Consider the following 13387-nt stretch of genomic DNA (forward strand, 5'->3'; position numbering starts at 1 on the left):
ACTAATGAACCTGAGGGTTCTTATAAATTAGAACAAAGGATACTCCAGGGCAATGCACAGGACTCAAACACCAAAGTCTGCATGGAACAATGATGTGAGCCAAGGATGAGTACCCAGATGGCCTCCCCATTCATTATGCCTCAACATTTTGTAAGACCCTCTGAAACCTAAAAGTAAATAGCACTTAGGGGGAATACCTAAATTTATAGGCATGAAGTTCTACCTTAAAAAGGTAGACTCAGGGGCACCTGGGTGGCTCAGTGGGTTAGGCCTCTGCCTTCTGCTCGGGTCCTGGTCTCAGGGTCCTGGGATCGAGCCCCGCATGGGGCTCTCTGCTCGGCAGGGAGCCTGATTCCTCCTCTCTCTCTGCCTACCTCTCTGCCTACTTGTGATCTCTCTCTCTCTCTCTCTCTCTGTAAAATAAATAAATTTTTTTTTTAAAAAAAGGTAGACTCAAAATGACGTTTTATTTCTTGCATCCTTGAGTTTGTGAAGTGGGATTCAGATCCACCCCCCAAAACATTCTTGAGTTGAGAAAGTTTCCCAAAATCTCTTTAGAAGTAGCTGGAAAACTCCAGTAGCACAGAGAAGCAGGCCAAGTTTTTGGAGCCTCATAGGTTGAGAATTGACCAGTTGAAGTACCCTAGGGCAGTGATATAGGTCTTAAAACTTGCCCCCATAACCATTCCAGGATCTAGGGGAGAAATTCTACCTGAGGACATGGAAGGGATGAGGGTACCCACTACACCACGGTAGAACCAGACACAACAAAAAAGGTGAGCCACTGGCTCCCTACCCAGGCATGATGGCCAAAGATGGAAGGACAAACAACAATCAAGGGAAGCAAAGCAGAAGCTCTACTAGTTGTTTAATCAATATACACATTAGTTGTTATGTTTGTGCATGGGGTTGTTTTCTGTTAACTCACTCAACATGTAAATTAGGAAGTCAGGGAGGCTGACGGGGGAGAAAGAGACACTCTCCAGAGCAGACGAGTCTCCACAAGGGCTGCAAATGAATAGCTCATGTCTGTGAACTAAGTAACACAAGCAGTCAGGGAGATAGACAAAAGGCTGCAGGAGCCCAGAGAATGAAGGAATTAATTCTCCTTTTTTGTTTTTTTTTGTTTTTAATTTCTTTTCAGTGTAACAGAATTCATTGTTTATGCACCATACCCAGTGCTCCATGCAATACGTGCCCTCTATAATATCCACTACCTGGTTCCCCCAATCTCCCACCCCCCGCCCCTCCAGAACCCTCAGATTGTTTTTCATAGTCCACAGTCTCTCATGGTTTGTCTCCCCCACCCCAATTTCCCTCAACTTCCTTCTCCTCTCCATCTCCCTATGTCCTCTGTGTTATTTGTTATGCTCCACAAATAGGTGAAACCATATGATAATTGACTCTCTGCTTGATTTATTTCACTCAGCATAATCTCTTCCAGTCCCATCCATGTTGATACAGAAGTTGGGTATTCATCCTTTCTGATGGAGGCATAATACTCTATAGTGTATATGGACAACATCTTCCTTATCCATTCGTCCGTTGAAGGGCATCTTGGTTCTTTCCACAGTTTGGTGACCGTGGCCATTGCTGCTATAAACATTGGGGTACAGATGGCCCTTCTTTTCACTACATCTGTATCTTTGGGGTAAATAGCCAGGAGTGCAATTGCAGGGTCATAGGGAAGTTCTATTTTTAATTTCTTAAGGAATCTCCACACAGTTCTCCAAACTAGCTGCACCAACTTGCATTCCCACCAACAGTGTAAGAGGGTTCCCCTTTCTTCACATCCTCTCCAACACATGTTTTTTCCTGTCTTGCTAATTTAGGCCATTCTAACTGGTGTAAGGTGGTATCTCAATGTGGTTTTAATTTGAATCTCCCTGATGGCTAGTGATGATGAACATTTTTTTCATGTGTCTGATAGCCATTTGTATGTCTTCATTGGAGAAGTGTCTGTTCATGTCTTTTGCCCAGTTTTTGACATGATTATCTGTTTTGTATGTGTTGAGATTAAGAAGTTCTTTATAGATCCTGGATATCAGCCTTTTGTCTTTACTGTCACTTGCAAATATCTTCTCCCATTCCGTAGGTTGCCTCTTTGTTTTGTTGACTGTTCCCTTTGCTGTGCAGAAGCTTCGATCTTGATGAAGTCCCCAAAGTTCATTTTCGCTTTTGTTTCCTTTGCCTTTGGAGACATATCTTGAAAGAAGTTGCTGTGGCTGATTACTTCTGCTTGTTCTTCCTGGGATGAAATTCAGTACGGCTTCTAGCCTAAATTGTGGCTTAACGGAAGATGAAGGATGGGAAGCAAAGAAAAGGGCTGGAAACCAAGATGTAAAAGTGCCGGGCAAGTGGTGTAATTCAGAGACCCACGGGGAGATCATGTACATAAGGGAAGTGAAGGCAGAGGGGAGGGTGGAAATAAAAGGCTTGACCTAAGAGTCACATATAGTGCCAACGTCAACAGCACAGACTTCCAGCCCTAGGGTGCCTAAGTGAAAAGCCCGGCTCCCTGACTTACCAGGGGTAGGATCTTGGGCAAATAGTAAACCTCTGAGTGTCTTGATTTCTCATCTATAAAACAGAAATAATAATACCAACTACTTCAAAAGATTGTTGTGAAGCTTAAAGAAGGTAAAAATGCCTAGCATAGCACCTGGCATATACTAAACCTTATAGGAGTTGTTGTTGTTGTTGGTGGTGGTGGTGGTTGTTATTATTATTATTAAAATACCCCTGATCCAGGAGATCATTGCAGAAAGAAATGTGAGCCCAGGGACAGACAGTCCAGTATTTCTAGGGAAGATGAGACTATCATTTTTCTCATGTACATTTGTTTTTAGGACCATGCTAATTACCAAGTTCTGAAATTAGTACGGGTTAAACAGAAGGAAAAGAATTACCTGTAAAAAGTTCATTTGAGGGTGCCTGCGTGGCTCAGTTTGTTAAGTATCAGCTCAGGTCATGATCTGGGGGTCCTGGGACTGAGCCTCATGTCATTGGGCTCCCTGCTTAGCACGGATTCTGCTTCTCACTCTCCCTCTGCCCCTCCCTCTGCTCATGCGGGGAGTGTAAAAGGGAGGAGCAGGCTCCCCTCCAAGCAGGGAACCTGATCAGGGGCTCTGTGCAGGGCTTGATTCCAGGACCCTGGGATCTGGACCTGAGCTAGAGGAAGACGCTTACCGACTGAGTCACCCAGGCGTCCCTGCCTTCAAACAGGTTTTAAATTCTCCTATCTGGATTCTGGTCTATTTCCCTCCTATTACAGGAAAAAAAAATTCATGGAATATCTGCATGAAAATTATGATCATATTTTTCAAATACTATAAAGTTTGAGTATATTTTAAGTGCGGATTTTTTTATTGCCACATAAATTATAGACTCACACTTAAGCCCACTGTAGAGATCACATGTGATTCACTAATGCAGAAATTTTTTTCTACAAAAACCCACAACGTCTGCAGCACGAAACTTCAAAAGGTCAGACAACTGGGCGCCTGGGTGGCTCAGTGGGTTAAGCCGCTGCCTTCGGCTCAGGTCATGATCTCAGGGTCCTGGGATTGAGTCCCGTATCGGGCTCTCTGCTCAGCGGGGAGCCTGCTTCCTCCTCTCTCTCTGCCTGCCTCTCTGCCTGCCTCTCTGCCTACTTGTGATCTCTCTCTGTCAAATAAATAAAATAAAATAAAATTAAATTAAAAAAAAGTCAGACAACTAAAATTCAACAGTATTAATTAGGCACCTACTCTATGTAAAGACTCTGCTACATGCTATAAGAATGCAAGGGTGGGTAAAAGATGGACTGAGAACTTCAGTGGTCAAGAATTTAAATGTTGTCTGATTCCCTCCCTTTCCCCAAATTTCCATCTCTCCTCAAGCTTTCACAGTTCTTTGCACTTTCTCTGAGACTTTAACTTCTAAGGAAAATCCTCTGATTTTAATGCTTTGATTCAGATTATTATTATTTTTAAGTTTCAGACAAAAAAAAAATACCACGTCTGTATGCCAAATCTGGGCTGAGAACCACCATTTGCAAGTTCCGCGCTGATATTTGTGGTTGTGGGGCAGCTGTTCCACACTTCAGTCTTCTGCCCACCACCCACACTTCGCTTCACAGATATTTACAACACTTTCCTCTAACAGGGTGGAAAGGCATCGAAGTCTTCTTTCTTATTCCCACCCAGATTACAAGGATAAAAATAATTCCTTCACCTGCTGACGGCTGGATCTCCATATCAACCCAACTCTGATAAAAGGACAGGACTGTCTGAGCACTGTTTCTGGAAAGCTTTAGGCTACGTAGTAAATCCCACTAGAGAGGGAAAGTCAATTTGCTTAGGGAAAGCAGAAATTGTAAAGTTGAATAAAATAAAAACTGAAACCTCATCATCACTTCAAGCAGACAGTAGGCAGAAGAGAAAGAACCGATCTTTGAAAGATCTGCCTCCCCTCAAGAAAGAGGAAGAATTAATTATTAGCGTAGCAAGAGAATCAAGAGACTGGAGAAGTCGAGGGGGAAGAGAGTTTCAAGAAAGAGCGAGTTGTTAAATGCCTACAGAGAGGCCAAGTAGGTCATGGGTATTGGCAGTGAACATGGGTATTGGTGAACCTAGTAAGGCCAGTTTAGTTACAGAGATGGGACTGGCAGCCAGACAGACTGTAATGGTTTGCAAAGGGAGTAGGACAGAAACAGAGTGAAGGTGAAGGAGTACTTTCCCTGCAGAGATTAGGAAAGCTATAGTGTAATAAGCTGAGGGCGAGTGAAGAAAACCTGTTTTGTTTTGCTGTAGATGAGAGAGACTTGAGCCTGGATGTAGGGAAAAAGGCTGTGAACAGGGGAGAGAAAAGTTACACAGGAGGGGGGAAAAAAAAAAAGACAAGTGAATTGAGACCCTGGAGGAAGAAAAAAGGATCTGGGAAAGAGATGGAAGGGTGGGCCCTCGGGGAGGCCATGGAAGGTGAGCTTGCTGTAGGCAGGGAAGGAAGCTGTGATGAACCTCTAGAAGTTGAAAGCTGGATGAACCTCTAGAAGCTGACTTTTGTTGAGACCAGTTCTATCTTTACCCTAAAGAAGACAGCGCCTTTTCAAAGACTGCTTGCTCTCTTGCAAGGCAACTCACTACAGCTTGGCTCCCAGCCCCATACCTCTGATAAAAGCCTTATTAGGTTAACCAATGACCCCACGACCCTCACTGCCCACACCAATGACCTACTTGGCTTCTCTGTGGGCATTTAACAATAATTTGCTCTTCCTTAAAACTCTCTCCTCCTTTAACTTCTCCAATATCTTACCTCTTTTGCCACACTAATATTAACTCCTTGAAGGGTGAAGGGGCTCTTTTATTGATCGTTTCTTCCTCTCCTATCCACTGGCCCTTTACGTGACAGTGTTCCCCAAGGCTGCATTTTTATTATATTCAGCTTTACAACTCCTGCTTTCCTTAAGCAAGTCAATTACTATTATGGCTCAATGTCCAGCAGATTATTAAATTAAAGGCTCTGACGTCTATCCATATGCTAAAGACTTCTAAATTGTTATCTCAGTCCCTGGTCTACCATTCTTAAGCTCCAGATCTACATTTCCAACCATCTCCAGGATCTGGCCTATAAGCTCATCAAAATTAACATGTTCTACTCTTCTTCTCCACCTCTGACTCAGCAACCCCATTAAACTCTCAATTAATAATCTAACCATAAATCTAGCTTCCAAGTTAGACACCTTCATAATTTCTTCCACTTCTCTCTTCTCTCATGTGATATCCAATCATCAATTCACATCAATTCCACCTGCCAACGTTTTCTGAGCCTTGTTCCACTTCCAGTCTTTACCCCAACTCACACTGCTGACTTGATTAGATGCTCATTATCTCCTGTATTTGCCTACTAACTTGAATTCTAGAGAGCTCCTTTTCTATTACCTGCTGCGTACTGCTGTTAGAGTGCTAACCTTGAAAAGCCAATCATTACCTGGCTGTTAAAAAAATGTCCACTGACGTCTAAGTTCCTACAGAGAAAAATCTGAACGTGGCATGCTCTGATCCCACTCTACGTGCCAACCTCATTTCTCACCTCCTCACCCCTCACACTTTCCAGTTCACTAGAATCAAGCGTATTCAGGCATAACTTGCCTAAGTTTATTTTTCTCTTTATCAGCTAGTCTCTTAGGCAATGCCCTTCAGTGATGTGCTGTAACCAGCTCTTAATCTACAAGTCGGCTGACATCAGGTCAGTAGCTTGAAACTGGCCGTGTTGGGAATATTTACATAATAGAAATCAACAATTGCTATAAATCAGGGTTTCCCCACTTCCTAGCCCCCCCATCCCACGGACAGTACTCCACTGCCTCTACTTCACCCCTCCCCTTCCCCTACTCATTCACAGCATAGCAGTGTTTAATGGTGTGTACTATGAGGTCAGTTGGCCGAGGTTCAATCCTGTTTCTGATATGTTTTAGTTGGGTGATTCTGAGCAATTCACCAAACCTCTGTCTGCCTCAGTTTCTTTGCCTATGAAATCGGAGAGACCATAATATCAACTTTATAGTGCTTCTTAAAGGAAACCTATCATAAAGCTCAGAATTTATTAAGTGCTCATAATGTCGCCTCTTTTTATTTGCTTATGTCAGGACTTCATAGCATGTTAGCCTGTCATAGAGTGTAGTCTTGCGACACCAGCTTGAAGAGCCAGGCAAAATCACCAGCTACATGTTCCTAAACTGAGCGATATAGAAAGACTTCAAAGTAGCAGAACTCTCTAACTGACATAAACCCCATCTTCAAGGCTTCCTCAGAAGAAAAGGCTCTGAAGAATCAGTTTTCATTATTCCTGCCTTGAAATTCTTTGAACAAGGGCGGAAAGGGTTAAGGAAAAATGACTGAGAAGAAAGAGCACAGACTTTGCAGTGAGACAGGTCCCAGCTCTACCATTCATTAACTACATGACCTGGGCAAGCTTCCTAAGTACTCTGGGCCCCAGTTATGAGATAATAGAGGTGAAAACTTGCACATGAGGAATAAGTCCACATTACTTACTGTTTGTCCCCTCTCTCCCGAGGTCCTGAATTGGCAGAAGCCTCGCCTCCCTCAGGCATTTGGGAGATCCCCATCTGCTTAGGGACCCTTTTTATACCTGTCCTTCCTCTCTTATTTTTTTTCACTCAGTATTATTTTTATTTAAAAAAAAATCTTTCATCTCACACTCTGAGAGTAGGCATGGACCAAAAGAGTTCAGTTTGGGGCACAGGGGCACCTCTCCATACAGCAAAGAACTGGAGAGAATTATTTTGCCAACCTGGAAAACGCCAATATAATTATGTAACAGTAGGATTCTCTGATGAGATTGCTCTATTACAAAATTTCAAATTGGTTTAGCCTCCTATCTAAGGATTTAATTAGAAGCCACAAAGCACACCTGAGGAGGATCTCACTGCCATTCAGTTAGCAAGGTAACCTAGAACTGCGGGATCTGACACCTTAACCTTCCTTAATCTTAACACCTTCCACCCTAAAACCTCCACTTTGTTCTTGCATTCCCACGGTTGCAATACAATCTGGGGGAGCATGTCTCTTTCCAGTTGCTAAAACTTTTTGTTTATTTTTCACTATGACCCAGAAGACAAATAGTTCTACATTGCCAATGCGCTTGCCTAGCTCCAAAAGCTTCCTACATCTTGTCAGGGTACATCAAGGTGAACAATGGCTCACATGTACTGACATCTGCTCTCTGCCACTGTTCCCAGTGTTGGGGGAGTCTCAGACCCATTGCAGTCCAGGGGATCACCCAAGGTCACACAGGCAAGAAGTGGGGGGCTGGATCTGAACCAAACATACCAGTTCCAGAACCCTTAACTGCCACCCTCAACTGACATTCAAGTCAATATAGTTTTGAACCTGCATCAGGAAACTGGAAGATTTTATATCTGGAATGAACATTTAGTCTCCCCTATCACACAAAGGGAAACTCGGGCCTGGAAAGGATAGGATACATGACTCACCCAGGATCAGCTGCTCTAGCACAGTCTGGCCCTGACCACTCGGGCTGAAGAGGCACACCCCCACATCCCCTTTCCTCTAGCTCTTCCTCACCAGTGCATTTCTCTCTCTCTGGGAACACCTCTTCCTTGGGCCTGTTCCTATCTCACTCTTCTCCATACACACACCCATGACTGTTGAAGTGAGACTTTAAAAAATTACTTTGTGTTCTTTTTTATTTGCATTTCTGTTATCTATAATAGCAGTAACTTAATTGTGGGCTCCTTGGGGCAGACAAGGTCTGAGTCTTGGGGATCAAAATTTTTTGCCAGTGCCCCATGTACAGCTGGTCATAAATAAATATCCTTCATGAGGCTCCTCGAGCTGCTAAAAGCCTCCCTTGACGGCCAGGACAAGAAGCATTTGTTTCCATTTGAGTGTTCCAAACAGCAGCTGACTAAAGGCAGCACAAAAGAATGAGACTTCACAGCAAAACCTCCCAAACTCCCTTCTGCTATATGACAGTTTAGAGCTGGCCCACTCATGCCTTCGACCTGACTTCACAAGTGTGTTAGTTACGCAGGATAAGCCACAAGTTGGGGTAATCTTCTGCTTTAGGTAAAGTGCGGGAAGCAGCAAATTAGATGTGACCTTTGAAAACTGTTTCCTAAATGGCATATAAATCCAAAAGATACAAAGCAAATGATTTTTATGGATATCTACAGATGTCTGAAGGGCGAGCTTCAGATAATGATTATAATAAATTAAGATAAAATACTTCCATTTGTGTCTATGCAGAATGCGATTATAATAAATTAATGCATACTATATAAAACATGTAATAAATAATAAAAATCACAATACTCTTTTGTGCAATGCTTTGCAGTTTATGACCACTTGAACTTTCACCAGTTTGAATCTCGAAAGGACCTGTAAAATAGGAAGAGCAGGTATTACTCATATTTTATGCTCATTTGTGGCTTAAAGAAGTTAAATGCCTTGCCCAGGATCATAAAGCTCAAAGTGATAAAGCAAGTACTGGAACCCAAAAGCCCAAATGACTGACCCATCATGCTCAACGATAATAGAGCTCAGATGAAAATCACTAACCATACCGTTATTTAAAGCCAAACCTCTCTCATCACACAGGTTTTGAATACCTAAGAGTGAAAGGTTTAAAATCAGGGTGGGGAAGGGAAGTAGGTCATGAAATGTATCTCAAATTCCACTCTGCTAGAGGTATATTTGCCAGCAGGTCTGCTAGGCTGCTTAGCAGGACCTGTTTGCCAACTTAAATGATGTCTAAGAAAATTAATACAAAAGATTTACAGCCACTGTTATTTCTATAGCCAGCAGTTTCAAGTGAATGTAGCTCCGTCATTCCTTGGCCCATCATTCCCAGAGGCTCAACGAGGAAGGCACAGGCCGTGGGGACAGGATGGAGGTGTTTATCTCTGCCCCAGGAGAGGCTGCTCGGGAAACAGAAAAAATTTACCCCTTATAAACATTTAATCAAGATCCACAATTACAAAACGCAAATCCAATGTGTTTAATATCTAAAATGTTGTTTATTGTTGAAAAGATTTTATTTGTTTTGGGGAGAGAGAAGGAGAGAGAGGGGGGCACGGAGGGAGGATGAGAGGAGGGGCAGAGGTTAGACGCAGACTCAGCCCAGTGCAGGACGCCGGGATCAGGACCTGAGCGGAAGGCAGAGGCTTAACCCACTGAGCCACCCAGGCGCCCCTAAAATATCAAGCTTAAATAAAAGTATCTATACACCAGATTACTGTATTCTGTTCCTGAGGTGATTTTACATGTTAGATATCCCACTACAAGGAAAAGGGTATGGATGTGCTTTTCACTCACTTGTTCAACAAACATTTGAATGTTTATTATACATCAGACACCAAGACTAGTAGGGAGATAAGGGGAAATACAAGCATAGGTTCCATCCTTAAGAGGCTGACACTGTATAAGGTGGATATATACAATGTGATACTGTGATAAGGACCAGGGATACATACACAGAGAAAGAAATAATAATTTCTGCCCAGGAGACTGCAATGTGTCCACAGCATTGGTGACATTCAAGCCGTGTCTCTAAGAACAAGTAATCATTTGGCAGGAGAAAAGGGGGAGAAGGATATTCCATACAGTGGAATAATATGGTAACACACAAAGGTACAGAAGAACAAGGCTTATTGGAAAGTTGGGAGGGACTACTGTTCTACAGCCCTAGGAAGAATAGGAGTGGCACCATATTTTAATGTGCTGAAATAGCCTTCATTTGATGATTTTGCCTCTGGTCTTTAGGATACTTTTTAAGAACATCTGTTCTCCCTCCCCGCCCTATCCTATTCCCCGAACAAAACCCGGGGAAGCCAAAGTATGGCTCCACTAAAGGACAGAGCTCCTAAAAGAAGACACAAAAGGAGCCTGGCTCACTGATAGATTAGCAAATCATTGATTTTAAAAATCCACCTGTTTTTAAGAGGTTATTAAGAACTAGTTTTATCTCATATCTCTTTGTTAAGCAATCATACAAATTGTCTAATCCAAGGCTATTCAAGGATGGTCCACAGAGGAGCAGGACCTGAATGCAAATTCTTAGGCCCCAACTCTACCTATTAAATTAGTATCTCTGAGGGTGGGACTTAGGAATCTCTCCAGGCGGTTTTTTTCCCACTTTAAACCGAGAAATATTGGTCTACTTCAAAGTGTAAAACAGCATTTCATTAAACAAATTTTGTTTCTTTCTCATACCAGCTCTGCATCAGAAGAGGGGCTTGAACCCACAACCCTGGAATCAAGAGTCACGTGCTCTACGGACTGAGCCAGCTCAGTGCCCCTTTAGCCAGGTGCCCCTCTAGCCAGATGCCCCTAGACAGCTCTTGTTACTGATTTTGTGGGCGACGGTAATGGGTGAACAGTTTGGGACCATGTAGCTAAGCGAAGGCCTGCGCCGCAGAACGTCTGAAGGCACTGTGGGCCTCCCTCCGGATTGAACGGCCCCTTCCCTGGATTCCTATTTATCCTTGCGGACACCTCCTCTGTGAAGTCCCCCAGCCCCCAGCAGCCCCGGCTCGGCAGAGAACTGTTCCGCTCTGCCAGGCTGCGTGTGCGGACGTGGCTTGGACGCGTCTCCGCTGCCGCCCCTCTCGGGTCTCGGCGCGAGGTTTGGTCTGTGTCTGTGCCCCCTCCGCGGACTCTGGGAGCAGAAACCCGGTTGTGGCCGCGGGCGTGCACAGGCCCCGAGGCGGGCGTGCAGGAGGGGCGCGGGGTGGAAGCGCTGCGGAGAGGGCGTCAGGTCGCCGGAACGCTGCGGGACACAGGGGACAGGGAACAAAGGACAGGGGAGGCGTCACCTTCCCGGTCTCTCTCGCAGCGGCGGGTTTGGTGCTGGCGCTGAGTCACCGGCCGGCGGCGCCCAGCTCCTCCCTCCGCATCCGCCGGCCCCTCCCCGCCGGGGGCCTGCCCTTACCCCAGAGCGGGCGGCCAGCGCCTCCCTTCACCTTCCAGGCCTGCCCTCCAGCAAGGCCGACCCAGGAAGCTGGGAGCTCTGGAGCCCCGCCAGGCGGCCACGGAGGGCAGGCGGGAGGCGCGCAGGCGGAGCGACGAGTGGAGACTGACGGCGCGCTGGGCACTTGGCAGAGCAGCCCGGGGCCGGGGAGAGAGCGCACCAAAGGCTCAGAATGCCTTAAGTGAGAGCCCGCCTCGCTCTGGGAAAGGCCCAGTCCTTGCCCTCAGCTGCAGGAGCGGCGTGATCAGGTAGAGGCCAAATGTTCTGAGAATTGCAGTCTCTGGTAAAGAGGTACCATAACATCGCTAAGATCCTACTTGTCAAAATCCATGAGCTCACCGAGGATGGAGGGAAGGGGTGGCTTTTAAAGGCCGAGGACCTGACCAAGTGGGAGCAGGAAGAGGAAGAGGACGAAGATGAGGTTCAGTCTAATGAGGAAGATCCCCACTCTGCAGTGTCTCAAGAGTCAGAGAAATAAGAGGGGACAGAAATTTTAAAAAGGAGAATGAAAATGGAAAAAATCTATACATAAAAAAGAAACTAAAATATTTTAAAATATGTAAAAATAAACAATATAATGATGTGATATAAACACTAAATATAATAGCAAAATAACAATGTCAACCTATTCTGACATTGCTAAATAATATTAACTGAAAGCAATCAGATCTTGGCCAGCCCTTTAGTTTCAAATTCGATTTTCATTTTCAACACAATCTATCCAAAGGTGGTGGAGAAGAGGAGTTAAAACTTAAGACTGTTTTTCTTGATCTCTTCTATGAGGATTGAAAACTGGGGCTTATAGCGGCACCTGGATGGCTCAGTAGGTTAGGTCTGCCTTCTGCTTGGGTCGTGGTCCTTGGGTCCTGGGGTCAGGCTGGCACGGTCCCCACAAGGGGGGTCCCTGCTCTGTGGTTCTGCTTCTTCTTCTCTTCCTCCCCTCCACTGTGCTCTATTGCTCTCTTTCTCACATAAATAAATAAATAAATAAATAAACAAAATCTTAAAAAAAAAATTGGGGCTTATAAAAGTTGTCAAGTAGGTATGAAGTGAAGAATTTCATTTTGAAACCCTTTCATTATGCTATCACACTACACATGAACACCCGAGCTCAAACTCAACATTTCCTCAAAGCTTAATTTCTCAACTCCTTTAGCCCTGAAATGTCCCAGTGTAGATAAAGCATAACTCAAGAAAAATGCTATTTTTTTTGTAACCCAGAGACCATCACCTTTACACTTCAGAAGAGAGGAGGCCTGTGTGGTGATCAGGACACTCCTGTCATTGAGGCCAGGAAAACCACCAATCCTCAGGAGTGTGCCCCAGCTTCCAGCCCAGCAGTAGACTAGTTTTAAATGTGCCTGCCCTAGTGGTGCCTTCATCATTTTCCTATGTAAATATAAAATGGTGCGCAATCAAATTTTGCTTGAGGATAAACTGGCACATAGCAGTTAAGAATTTTCAGGAAGAACACATTTAATTAATTTTTTTAAGATTTTATTTATTTGACAGGTAGAGGTCACAAGTAGGCAGAGAGGCAGGCAGAGAGCAAGGAAGAAGCAGGCTCCCTGCTGAGCAGGGAGCCTGATGTGGGGCTGGATCCCAGGGCTCTGGGATCATGACCTGAGCCGAAGGCAGAGGCTTTAACCCACTGAGCCACCCAGGTGCCCCAGAACACATTTAATTTAAAGACCATTAGTTTCTTTGTGGGTTTTGAATTGTATGTGACCCAGCAATTTATAAAGAAACATAAGTATAAGGTTATCGGCCACTGTGATATTACTAAAATTTAGTATTACCGTAAACAAATAGTTTCCGTAGCACAGTGGTTATCACGTTTGCCTGACATAAACAATAAAATACTTAAATAAATAAAATTTAGTATTATCAAACA

General features: G+C 44.3%; 1 protein-coding gene across 2 annotated transcripts in view; it reads right to left on the reverse strand.

Annotated features, from left to right (window-relative positions):
- NCEH1 (neutral cholesterol ester hydrolase 1) overlaps nt 1–13387 on the reverse strand; it is a 59465-nt gene that overhangs the window by 24919 nt on the left and 21159 nt on the right. The window lies entirely within an intron of this gene.

The sequence above is a fragment of the Mustela putorius genome, unplaced genomic scaffold, assembly GCF_011764305.1.
Source record: "Mustela putorius furo isolate JIRA1106 unplaced genomic scaffold, ASM1176430v1.1 tig00003834_pilon_pilon_pilon, whole genome shotgun sequence".
NCBI lineage: Eukaryota > Metazoa > Chordata > Mammalia > Carnivora > Mustelidae > Mustela > Mustela putorius.